The following is a 12,369-nucleotide window of genomic DNA, read 5'->3' as shown; positions in this document are numbered from 1 at the left end:
CTGTTCATCTTTCCACTTCAGGGCATTGTAGCACATGCAGACCACATCCATTATTTCTATGTTAACTATTGGATTATCCTGATATCCTGGTGGAAGCAGTTGCAATTCTCATGTCTGCAAGTCTTTCTTCTCTCTGCAGACAAGTTTCAGTGGCCCTTGAGGAAGCATCTTTTGTTCTCATGTCTGCAAATCTTGCTTCTCTCTGCTGATACACTTCAGTGGCCCTTTAGGAAGCAGCTCTTGCGTCCCTTTCTTCCAGTTCTGTACTCATTTCTGTAAGTCTTGGCTCCCTTTCTTCTTTCTGTAAGTCTTGCTCATTGAGGTGTAATACAGCTTTTCTCTTAGAGAAAGCAGATTTCAACCTTGTGGGAGTGTAATATCATTTAGTTAGAAATTTTAAAGAAGGACTAATTTAGAGTGGCGTTCGTTGTAGCTGTATAAATAAGTTTAAAGCAAACCAGTCATGGTCAGGTTGGCGCTGTTACACCGATTAAAATGATACCTGGGTTGGAGAAATCCGTCTTCTGTTTCTTTTTTTAATCTGTGTTTAAATTTTTAAGTTAATGAGATGCAAATTGCCTCTTCTGAGAAAAAGAGGACTTAAACTCTATAGCGCCACCTGTTGGAAGTAGCGATCCTACAAGTCACAATCAACCCTTTAACGAGTCGTGCAATATGACTTAGGATAAAAGCCAAATCAGTTTCTCAATTTGCAGACACGGTGTTTCGGGTTGTTGGCCCTCGTCAGTGCGAAGCATGAGAACTGATTTGGCTAGGTGAGAGGCTCTGGACTGGGGCCTAAGGGGTATCGTTTCTCCTTATGGAGAGTGACATACCATCTCTGGCTTGTCAAGGTAAGGAGCAGAGGCGTAGCTAGACCTTTTGCCGCCCGGGGCTGTTCCTGAGATTGGCGCCCCCCCGGCTCAATACACACAAAGGTTACCAAAAATAGTTTTCCTGTTTTGTAGAACTGAAACTGGGCCTAATGGTGTCACCCCCACATGCCAAACCTGTGACTTTTCTTAATGACAATGAATGATATGGTTGCCCATAATCATCACTGTCATAACATCACAGGTGCACTCCATCGGTCTAACCGCTTAGGTACAGCGGACCATGTAGGTTGCAGCATCTGACAGGTTGAATGACTGGTGATGGGGGGCGCCTTTTGCGCTTATGCCACCTGTGTGCTGTGCATATGCTATGCACAATACGCTAAATGTATAGGCGCCACGGGGGTAAATCCCCAATTGTAATGCAAATTTTTACTCAGTGCTTACCTGACTGCGCTCCTGCTCTTCCACGCAGCTGAAGCGTGCACTCACCGGCGACTGACAATGACATCAGATGCCGGCGAAATGCACTCTGGGACTGACGTCAGCTGCCAGCTTCAGATTGGCTGGTGGCTGTTAACTATTGACGTGCGGGCGCGGGCCCGCACGTCAATAGCGTTAAACAGCCGCAGCCAGGGTCGGACTGGGGTGTCTGGGGCCCACCAGAGGAATGGACTCTAGGGGCCCACCCTACAGCTATATGCAAATATCTGTCATTATAGTGGAGCATCGGCTGTAAAACACCGGCAGCTGCTGCACATCTACCGTGTGCCCCAATAACTGGGATGTATAATTACGGTAGTTTACATTAATGGGGTTCTTGGTTAAAACAAGTTATCACTGATCCATGGGTTCTACAGGATAGGTGATCACTTAGATCCGACCATTAGAAATTGCACCGATCGGAAGAATGGGGAAGTTTTATCCCTGACAGGACACTTTTATCAATATTTTAAAATGCAGCGGTAGGTGGGATTTCTGACCGCAGCCCTATTCATTCTCTGTGGGGCTTCCAGAAAAAAACAAGTGCAGCCACTGAGGGAATGAATGGATCAGTGATCTAGTCGGACATGCCACTCCAGTCTAATGGGGATAAAAAGTTCCACATTTTGCTGAATGGGTCCAAGCAGTCAGACCCCCATCAATCAATACGTTATCACTAGTGTTGAGCATTCCGATACCGCAAGTATCGGGTATCGGCCGATACTTGCGGTATCGGAATTCCGATACCGAGATCCGATACTTTTGTGGTATCGGGTATCGGTATCGGATACATAGAGATGTGTAAAATAAAGAATTAAAATAAAAAATATTGATATATTTACCTCTCCGGCGGCCCCTGGACTCAGCGCGGGTAACCGGCAGGCTTCGTTGTTCAAAATCAGCGCTTTTAGGACCTGAGAATCACGTCCCGTCTTCTGATTGGTCGCGGGCCGCCCATGTGACCGCCACGCGACCAATCACAAGCCGCTACGTCTTTGAAAGTCATTAACGCGCTCATTTTTAAAAATGAGCGCGTTAATAGCTTGCGGTGACGTCGCGGCTTGTGATTGGTCGCGTGGCCGCGACCAATCACAAGCCGCTACGTCTTTGAAAGTCATTAACGCGCTCATTTTTCAAAAATGAGCGCGCTAATAGCTTGCGGTGACGTCGCGGCTTGTGATTGGTCGCGTGGCGGTCACATGGGCGGCCCGCGACCAATCAGAAGCCGGGACGTGATTCTCAGGTCCTAAAAGCGCTGATTTTGAACAAAGAAGCCTGCCGGTTACCCGCGCTGAGTTCAGGGGCCGCCGGAGAGGTAAATATATCAATATTTTTTATTTGAATTCTTTATTTTACACATTCCTATGGATCCCAGGGCCTGAAGGAGAGTTTTCCTCTCCTTCAGACCCTGGGAACCATGAGAATACCTTCCGATACTTGATGTCCCATTGACTTGTATTGGTATCGGATATCGGTATCGGCGATATCCGATATTTTTCGGGTATCGGCCGATACTATCCGATACCGATACTTTCAAGCATCGGACGGTATCGCTCAACACTAGTTATCACTTATCTTGTGGAGAGGTGATTACTTTTTTCCACAGGAAACCCCCTGTAAGTGCATCTCCGCCGCTGTGTACAAAGCATTAAAACTAATGGAAATAAAGAATCTTCTCCTAATTAATATCAGAGAGAACAAATGACCGCCATACACAACACAATCCACTATACCAAGACCAATAATATCACATACAGGAAAAACACAACCACACCATGACCAGACCACATAGTGACCGAATAATACTATATACAAGGGACAAATACCGCCACACCATGAACAGATCACATATTACCACCACTTGGTGACCAAATAGCACATACAAGGGACAAATACCACAACACCATTTCCAGACCACATATTACCACCACATAGTGACTGAATACTACAATACTGATCAGTAATAAAAAAAACACAATACTATCACCATAAGTGCCAGTATTCACAGGAGATCTGTACTTAGTATGCAGTGTCTGTGTAGAGGTAATACACAGATCACTGGTGGTATTATACACAGAAGCTCTGTATATAATGTATAGGTAATACAGTGATCACTGGTGACATTGCTGTATATAGTATACAGTGTATAGTGTCAGTGTATAGGTAACACTGACTCACCAGTGACGACTCTAGGTGAAGTCCTTCATGTTTCATCCAGCACAGACCGCCATAATTTCTTCCAGCCAGGACTCGTTTCTGCAGGAAATAACACAGTTATCACAAGCTCCGCTTGCAGAATACATGACTTAATTTTTAACAACTTCTACATTACACCACATGAAGAAAAAAAGGTGATATAGTGTCACTCTGCACAGTAACAGGACCGCCACCCCATTTAAAATAGTATACTCAAAAAATAAAATAAATACATCACTGCAGTAATAATATCCTTTAATTAGCCCCTATGGTAATAATATTCCCCACCCTGGCCCCATGCGTCTCAATCCTGGCTCCAGCCATATGTTCTCGCATCCTGCCCTCATGAGTATCCATTCTACCCCATATGATCTCCCCATCCTGCCCCATCAGTCTCCGTCGTATCCATCCTGTCCCATGATCCAATCCTGCCCCATGTCTTTCATTCTGCCCCGTGTCTCCAATCATGCCCCGTATCTACATTCTGCCCATGCCTCCAGTCCTGCCCCCAGTGTGTCCAGCAATCTGCCCCAGTGTGTCCAGCATATTACCCCTAGTGTGTCCAGCATATTACCCCCAGTGTGTCTAGCAACCTGCCCCAGTATGTCCAGCAATCTGCCCCAGTGTGTCCAGCATTGCCCCAAGACAGTGTGTCCAGCAATCTGCCCCAGTATGTCAAGCATATTGCTCCAGTTTGTCCAGTATTGCCCCTGGACAGTGTGTCCAGCAATCTACCCCAGTGTGTCCAGCATATTACCCCCAGTGTGTCCAGCAATCTGCCCCAGTGTCCAGCAATCTGCCCCAGTGTCCAGCAATCTGCCCCAGTGTCCAGCAATCTGCCCCAGTGTCCAGCATTGCCCCAGTGTGTCCAGCAATCTGCCCCAGGGTGTCCAGCATTTCCCCAGGTGTGTCTAGCAATCTGCCCCAGTATCCAGCATTGCCCCAGTGTGCCCAGCAATCTGCCCCAGGGTCTCCAGCATTGCCCCAGTGTGTCCAGCATTGCCCCCAGTGTGTCCAGCAATCTGCCCCAGTGTCCAGCATTGCCCCAGTGTGTCCAGCAATCTGCCCCAGTGTCCAGCATTGCCCCAGTGTGTCCAGAAATCTGCCCCAGGGTTTCCAGCATTGGCCCAGTATTTCCAGCATTGTCTCCAGTGTGTCCAGCAATCTGCCCCAGTGTCCAGCATTGCCCCAGCGTGTCCAGCAATCTGCCCCAGTGTCCAGCATTGCCCCAGTGTCCAGAAATCTGCCCCATGGTCTCCAGCATTGCCCCAGTATGTCCAAAAATCTACCCCAGTGTGTCCAGAAATCTGCCCCAGGGTCTCCAGCATTTCCCCAGTGTGTCCAGAAATCTGCCCCAGGGTCTCCAGCATTGCCCCAGTGTCCAGCATTGCCCCCAGTGTGTCCAGCAATCTGCCCAGTGTCCAGCATTGCCCCAGTGTGTCCAGCAATCTGCCCCAGTGTCCACCATTGCCCCAGTGTGTCCAGCAATCTGCCCCAGTGTCCAGCATTGCCCCAGTGTCCAGAAATCTGCCCCAGGGTCTCCAGCATTGCCCCAGTATGTCCAGAAATCTGCCCCAGTGTGTCCAGAAATCTGCCCCATGGTCTCCAGCATTGCCCCAGTGTGTCCAGAAATCTGCCCCAGGGTCTCCAACATTGCCCCAGTGTGTCCAGCATTGCCCCCAGTGTGTCCAGCAATCTGCCCAGTGTCCAGCATTGCCCCAGTGTGTCCAGCAATCTGCCCCAGTGTCCACCATTGCCCCAGTGTGCCCAGCAATCTGCCCCAGTGTCCAGCATTGCCCCAGTGTCCAGAAATCTACCCCAGGGTCTCCAGCATTGCCCCAGTATGTCCAGAAATCTGCCCCAGTGTGTCCAGAAATCTGCCCCAGGGTCTCCAGCATTGCCCCAGTGTGTCCAGCAATCTGCCCCAGGGTCTCCAGCATTGCCCCCAGTGTGTCCAGCATTGTCCCCAGTGTGTCCAGAAATCTGCCCCAGTGTCCAGCATTGCCCCCAGTGTGTCCAGCAATCTGCCCCAGTGTGTCCAGAAATCTGCCCCAGGGTCTCCAGCATTGCCCCAGTGTGTCCAGCATTGCCCCCAGTGTGTTCAGCAATCTGCCCCAGTGTCAAGCATTGCCCCAGTGTGTCCAGCAATCTGCCCCAGTGTCCAGCATTGCCCCAGTGTGTCCAGAAATCTGCCCCCAGGGTCTCCAGCATTGCCCCAGTATGTCCAGAAATCTGCCCCAGTGTGTCCAGAAATCTGCCCCAGGGTCTCCAGCATTGCCCCAGTGTGTCCAGAAATCTGCCCCAGTGTGTCCAGAAATCTGCCCCAGGGTCTCCAGCATTGCCCCAGTGTGTCCAGAAATCTGCCCCAGGGTCTCCAGCATTGCCCCAGTGTGTCCAGCATTGCCCCCAGACAGACAGAGTCAGACATAAAGAAAAAAAAAAAAAAAGTAAAATCCTCACCTCTCCCGTTCCCAGCGCAGGTCCGCTGCACTCGGCGTCTCTCCGGCTCTGCAACGCTCAGAACAGAGAGGCCGAGCGCGCAGTGATAACGTCATCGCACCCTCTGCCCTGATACATCGCAGAGTAAGGCTGCCGTCACACTAGCAGTATTTGGTCAGTATTTCTCATCAATATTTGTAAGCCAAAACCAGGAGAGGGTGATAAATACAGAAGTGGTGCATATGTTTCTATTAGACTTTTCGTCTAATTGTTCCACACCTTGTTTTGGCTTACAAGTACTGATTTAAAATACTGACCAAATACTGCTAGTGTGACAGCAGCCTCAGAGGACGCTGAAGACGCTGCAGGTACCGCGCAGCCGCAGGAACCAGGAGAGGTGAGTATTAGAAGAAGGGGGGCCCAATGCCAGCGCTGTAGAAGGGGGGCCCAATGCCAGCGCTGGCACCGGGGGGGGGGGGCCCTGGTCGTGGCGGCGGTCGGCGCCGCCCGAAGATTTAAAGGGCCCGCGTCTCATTGTGCCGCCCGGGGCGGCCCGCCCCCCACGCACCCCCCTTACCAAGCCACTGGTAAGGAGGCTTATTCGCCGTGCAATGCTGCTCTGGGAAATATAATATGCAAATTGCCTCTTCTGAGAAAAAGAGGACTTAAACTCTATAGCGCCACCTGTTGGAAGTAGCGATCCTACAAGTCACTGAGATGCTTCAAGCCAGACAAAGAGAAGTTCATGATTCTGGGCTCCCCCTGCAGTCTGTGGCAGGGGATGGTCTGTGTCGGCATGGTAATAAATTGCGTTATTTACAGCTTTACAGAAGGACGATAACACCATAGAAATGATAAGAATAATAGGCCTCAGTTACCACAACTGTCTACAAGGAAAACTGTTGCTCATAGCAACCAATCACAGCTCAGCTTTCATCTTTTAAACAGCTCTGGTGATATGAAAGATGCTTAGTGATTGGTTGCTATGGGCAACACAGGCAGTGTAATCTGTTGTGGTCAAGAAGATTTGCCTATGAAATATATATATTAGATATCTATAATATAACGCTGGGAGCGTCACTCTGTCCGAAGCCTTTATAGACTGCGCAAGCGCCGGCGCATTCTGGACCCCACAGAGTGACGCAGCCAAGGAGATCGCGGTATGCGTAAGCACTGAACACACACCGCGATCTCCAACGGAGAAGCAGGGACGTGCCAGGAGGGTGAGTATAAGCTATATTCACCTGTCCCGTTCCAGCGCTGCGTGCCGCTCCATCTTCCGGGTCATCTGCCTGTGACGTTCACTTCAGAGGGTGCGATTAATGCGCGCTACCCTCTGACTGAACAGTCACAGCCAGAGGACCTGGAAGATGGAGCGGCGTGCAGCGCTGGAATGGCACAGGTGAATATAGCAAGTGTCGGGGGCCTGAGCTAGCGGCGACTCCGGCACCTGACCCCCACAGCGCGCCGGTGTCCCCGCCTGCTCAGGCCCCCCAGCACTCGGCGCCCAGCGACGATAGGTGAGTATGTTATTTTTTTTTATATATCGCAGCAGCATACGGGGCATATAATATTATGGAGCATCTTATGGGGGCCATCAACATTTATGGAGCAGTATACAGGGCATAAACTATGGAGCATCTTATGGGGGCCATCAACCATAATGGAGCAGCATACGGGGCATATACTATGGAGCATGTTATGGGGGCCATCAACCATAATGCAGCAGCATATGAGGCATATACTATGGAGCATCTTATGGTGGCCATCAACATTTATGGAGCAGTATACGGTGCATATACTATGGGGCATCTTATGGGGGCCATCAACCATAATGGAGTAGCATATGAGGCATATACTATGGAGCATCTTATGGGGGCCATCAACCATAATGGTGCAGCATACGGGGCATATACTATGGAGCATGTTATGGGGGCCATCAACCATAATGCAGCAGCATATGAGGCATATACTATGGAGCATCTTATGGGGGCCATCAACCATAATGGTGCAGCATACGGGGCATATACTATGGAGCATGTTATGGGGGCCATCAACCATAATGCAGCAGCATATGAGGCATATACTATGGAGCATCTTATGGGGGCCATCAACCATAATGGAACATCATATGAGGCATATACTATGGAGCATCTTATGGGGGCCATCAACCATAATGGTGCAGCATATGGGGCATATACTATGGAGCATCTTATGGGGGCCATCAACCATAATGGAACAGCATATGAGGCATATACTATGGAGCATCTTATGGGGGCCATCAACCATAAAGGAGCAGCATATGAGGCATATACTATGGAGCATCTCATGATGGGCCATCAACCTTTATGGAGCAGCGTATGGGGCATATGGGAGCAGCATATGACAGAACGGGGGCACAGGATGGGAGCAGCACATGACAGAACGGGGGCACAGGATGGGAGCAGCACATGACAGAATGGTGGCGCAGGATGGGAGCAGCACATGACAGAACGGAGGTGCAGGATGGGAGCAGCACATGACAGGATGGGGGCACAAGATGGTAGCAGCAGATGACAAGATTAGGGCGTAGGATTGAAGCAACACATACCAGGATGGAGACCATATACCAATATAAATGCTCGCCACACGGGCATAGAACGGGTTCAATAGCTAGTTTATTATATGGGGCTTTGCGTGTGGAGTGAGTGTGGCTCTGAGGAGTGGGCGTGGCTCGATACATACGCACACACATATGCATACACTCTACTTTACACAGCTCTGGCAAAAATTAAGAGACCACCACATAAAATCCCTGTCATGGGCAGCCCAATCTCCAGACCTGAACCCCACTGAAAACCTCTGGAATGTAATCAAGAGGATTGATGGATAGTCACAAATCATCAAACAAAGAAGAACTGCTTACATTTTTGCCCCAGAAGCAGTGTGAAAGACTGGTGGAAAGCATGCCAAGACGCATGAAAGCTGTGATTAAAAATCATGATTATTCCACAAAATATTGATTTCTGAACTCTTCCCAAGTTAAAACATTAGTATTGTTGTTTCCAAATGATTATAAACTTGTTATCTTTGTATATTTTGAGGTCTGAAAGCACTGGTTTTTTTATTTTGACCATTTTTCTTTGTCAGCAAAAAATACTAAATTTATTGCTTGGAAAGAACAATTTACATTTTACACAAAAATATACCTATAAAGAGAAAAATAAAGAGAAAAATCAGACAAACTGAACATTTTGCAGTGGTCTCTGAATTTTTGCCAGAGCTTGTTTTATAGATTCCTTAACCCCTTACCGGCATCGGACGTACTATACCGTCCGATGCCGGCTCCCCTGCTTTGATGCAGGGCTCCGCGGTGAGCCCGCACCAAAGCCGGGACATGTCAGCTGTTTTGAACAGCTGACATGTGCCCGTAATAGGCGCGGGCAGAATCGCGATCTGCCCGCACCTATTAACTAGTTAAATGCCGCTGTCAAACGCAGACAGCGGCATTTAACTACCGCTTCCGGCCGGGCGGCCGGAAATGACGTCATCGCCGACCCCCGTCACATGATCGGGGGTCGGCGATGCTTGTATATTGTAACCATAGAGGTCCTTGAGACCTCTATGGTTACTGATTGCCCGTCGCTGTGAGCGCCACCCTGTGGTCGGCGCTCACAGCACACGTGCAATTCTGCTACATAGCAGCGATCAGCAGATCGCTGCTATTTAGCAGAGCCGATCGGGTTGTGCCTGCTTCTAGCCTCTCATGGAGGCTATTGAAGCATGGCAAAAGTTAAAAAAAAAAGTTTAAAAAAATGTGAAAAAAATAAAAAAAACATAAAAGTTTAAATCACCCCCCTTTCGCCCCAATCAAAATAAATCAATAAAAAAAATATCAAATCTACGCATATTTGGTATCACCGCGCTCAGAATCGCCCGATCTATCAAATAAAAAAAAGTATTAACCTGATCGCTAAACAGCGTAGCGGGAAAAAAACTCGAAACGCCAGAATTACGGTTTTTTGGTCGCCGCGACATTGCATTAAAATGCAATAACGGGCGATCAAAAGAACGTATCTGCACCGAAATGCTATCATTAAAAACGTCATCTCGGCACGCAAAAAATATGCCCTCAACCGACCCCAGATGATGAAAAATGGAGACGCCACGAGTATCGGAAAATGGCGCAATTTTTTTTTTTTTTTTTTAGCAAAGTTTGGAATTTTTTTTCACCACTTAGATAAAAAATAACCTAGTCATGTTTGGTGTCTATGAACTCGTAATGACCTGGAGAATCATAATGGCAGGTCATTTTTAGCATTTAGTGAACCTAGCAAAAAAGCCAAACAAAAAACCAATGTGGGATTGCACTTTTTTTGCAATTTCACCGCACTTGGAATTTTTTTCCCGTTTTCTAGTACACGACATGCTAAAACCAATGATGTCGTTCAAAAGTACAACTCGTCCAGCAAAAAATAAGCCCTCACATGGCCAAATTGACGGAAAAATAAAAAAGTTATGGCTCTGGGAAGGAGGGGAGCGAAAAACGAACACGGAAAAACGAAAAATCCCCCGGTCATGAAGGGGTTAAAGGGACACTGTCACCTGAATTTGGAGGGAACAATCTTCAGCCATGGAGGCGGGGTTTTGGGGTTTTTGCTTCACCCTTTCCTTACCCGCTGGCTGCATGCTGGCTGCAATATTGGATTGAAGTTCATTCTCTGTCCTCCGTAGTACACGCCTGCACAAGCCTTGTCCAGGCATGTACTACGGAGGACAGAGAATGAACTTCAATCCAATATTGCAGCCAGCATGCAGCCAGCGGGTAAGGAAAGGGTGAATCAAAAACCCCAAAACCCCGCCTCCATTGCTGAAGATTGTTCCCTCCAAATTCAGGTGACAGTGTCCCTTTAATATCCCTGTTTCCCCATCGTCCTCCCTGTGTGGAGTATACACCGTTAACCCTTGCTCTGCCTCCGGTCCATTACTGCATCCCGCAACCTGCTCACATACACCCCTGCCAAAAATAATTCACTTAAATTCTCAGATGAATTTTGTTTTTTTCAGGTGCTTCTGAATTCAGGCCATGCCTATGAAAGACTTCTGGTGTTACCATGAAGCACGGAAGACTGTACTGGAAAGACTTCAAAAAGTATGGGAACCACCAGCTGTTCCCTGTGCTACACCCATTACAACTTTCCTTAACAAAAGGATTTACTTACCTAATGCCCATCATCCTAATGCCAGCCAGAAACATCTAAAGATTGATAGGATTCCTCAAAGGAGACTTTGCACAAACTACAATTTGCAATTAAATGACTTACATGTATGTATGCCAAGAAACTTGTACCAGTATGGGGCACAGAAGGCAAACACAGGAGAGAAGACGTGGCATAATACATTGTGTGCATCCTATCCACTGAACAATATCTGGGGTAAAAGAGACTATTTAAAGACCCCTAAAGTCCATGATGTTCTTTTAAGGTATGGGGGGCCTGAAGTCTCTGTAGATGAGCACTCATCTTTTATGAAACAACCATTTTTACAGAAGATTAATCCTACATGTGGAGTCAATGTTAACAAATTTGGCAACTTTCAAAAAACATTTTATATTCAAATGCCACAAAGTAAACTGAGGGTTGGAAACTTGGACCCTAAAAAATATCAAATGCGTCAGAAAAAGAAAGAACCCTTCATATTCTAGACTGGATAGATTTATGAGTGGGAATATACATTTTTATTAAAAGCTGTTCCAACGTGTATGATAAACCAATGAAGTATAAAGAGGACAATGGCACCTAAAGTGATGATCCAGAATAAGCCAATTATTTTAAATGGCATAAAATGCTTCAAAAATAAAAGATCATATCAGTTCATGTGTTTCCTCTATGATATGGACACTGATATGGATACATCGAAATCCGAGTAGGGTTTTGATAACTGAAAATTTAACAGGCGCAAAGGAAAAAAAGGAATGCACAGAGCTGCAGATGTAAAATTGGAATCACCGAAAGCTCTTTTAAGCAAATTAAATGTTATCGACTTGAACTTTTTTGAAGTTTGCTTTATGTGTTCGTTTTTTATGTTGTGAAAGTTCTCCACTAAGGGCGGAGTTTAAGGTTTCCAGGTGTTGTTCATTTAAGACTTTTGAAAAGTCACAAAATTTGTTACAGATTCCCATTGGAGTGATTTTATGTAATTAAATGCTAAATGTTTTTTTATGCATTTTGCAAAATGTGTACATTTTTTTACCTAAAAAGGTTCCAGAAAAAAGTAAAAACGCCATTTTTGACTTTGTGCAAAAGCTATGAACCACAGGTGCCATTTCGAATAATTTTGCATGAAAAATGACAACTTAGGGCTCATACTCACTTGCATGAAATACGGCCGAGTCTCACATGTTAAATCCCGGCTCTGCCGCCGACACTCCAGAGCGGAG

General features: G+C 47.1%; 1 long non-coding RNA gene across 1 annotated transcript in view; it reads left to right on the top strand.

The window, feature by feature from the left end:
• The window catches only part of LOC138648918 (uncharacterized), an 81,298-nt gene extending 69,169 nt beyond the window's left edge, over positions 1-12,129 (top strand). The window contains exon 3 of the long non-coding RNA XR_011315217.1: positions 10,998-12,129. This is a non-coding gene — a long non-coding RNA (uncharacterized lncRNA). The remainder of the gene's footprint in view (positions 1-10,997) is intronic.
• Positions 12,130-12,369: the final 240 nt, after the last annotated feature.

Source organism: Ranitomeya imitator, chromosome 9 (genome assembly GCF_032444005.1).
Source record: "Ranitomeya imitator isolate aRanImi1 chromosome 9, aRanImi1.pri, whole genome shotgun sequence".
NCBI lineage: Eukaryota > Metazoa > Chordata > Amphibia > Anura > Dendrobatidae > Ranitomeya > Ranitomeya imitator.
The sequence above is the reverse complement of the archived record's forward strand: the minus strand, read 5'-3'. Positions and strand labels throughout refer to the sequence as shown.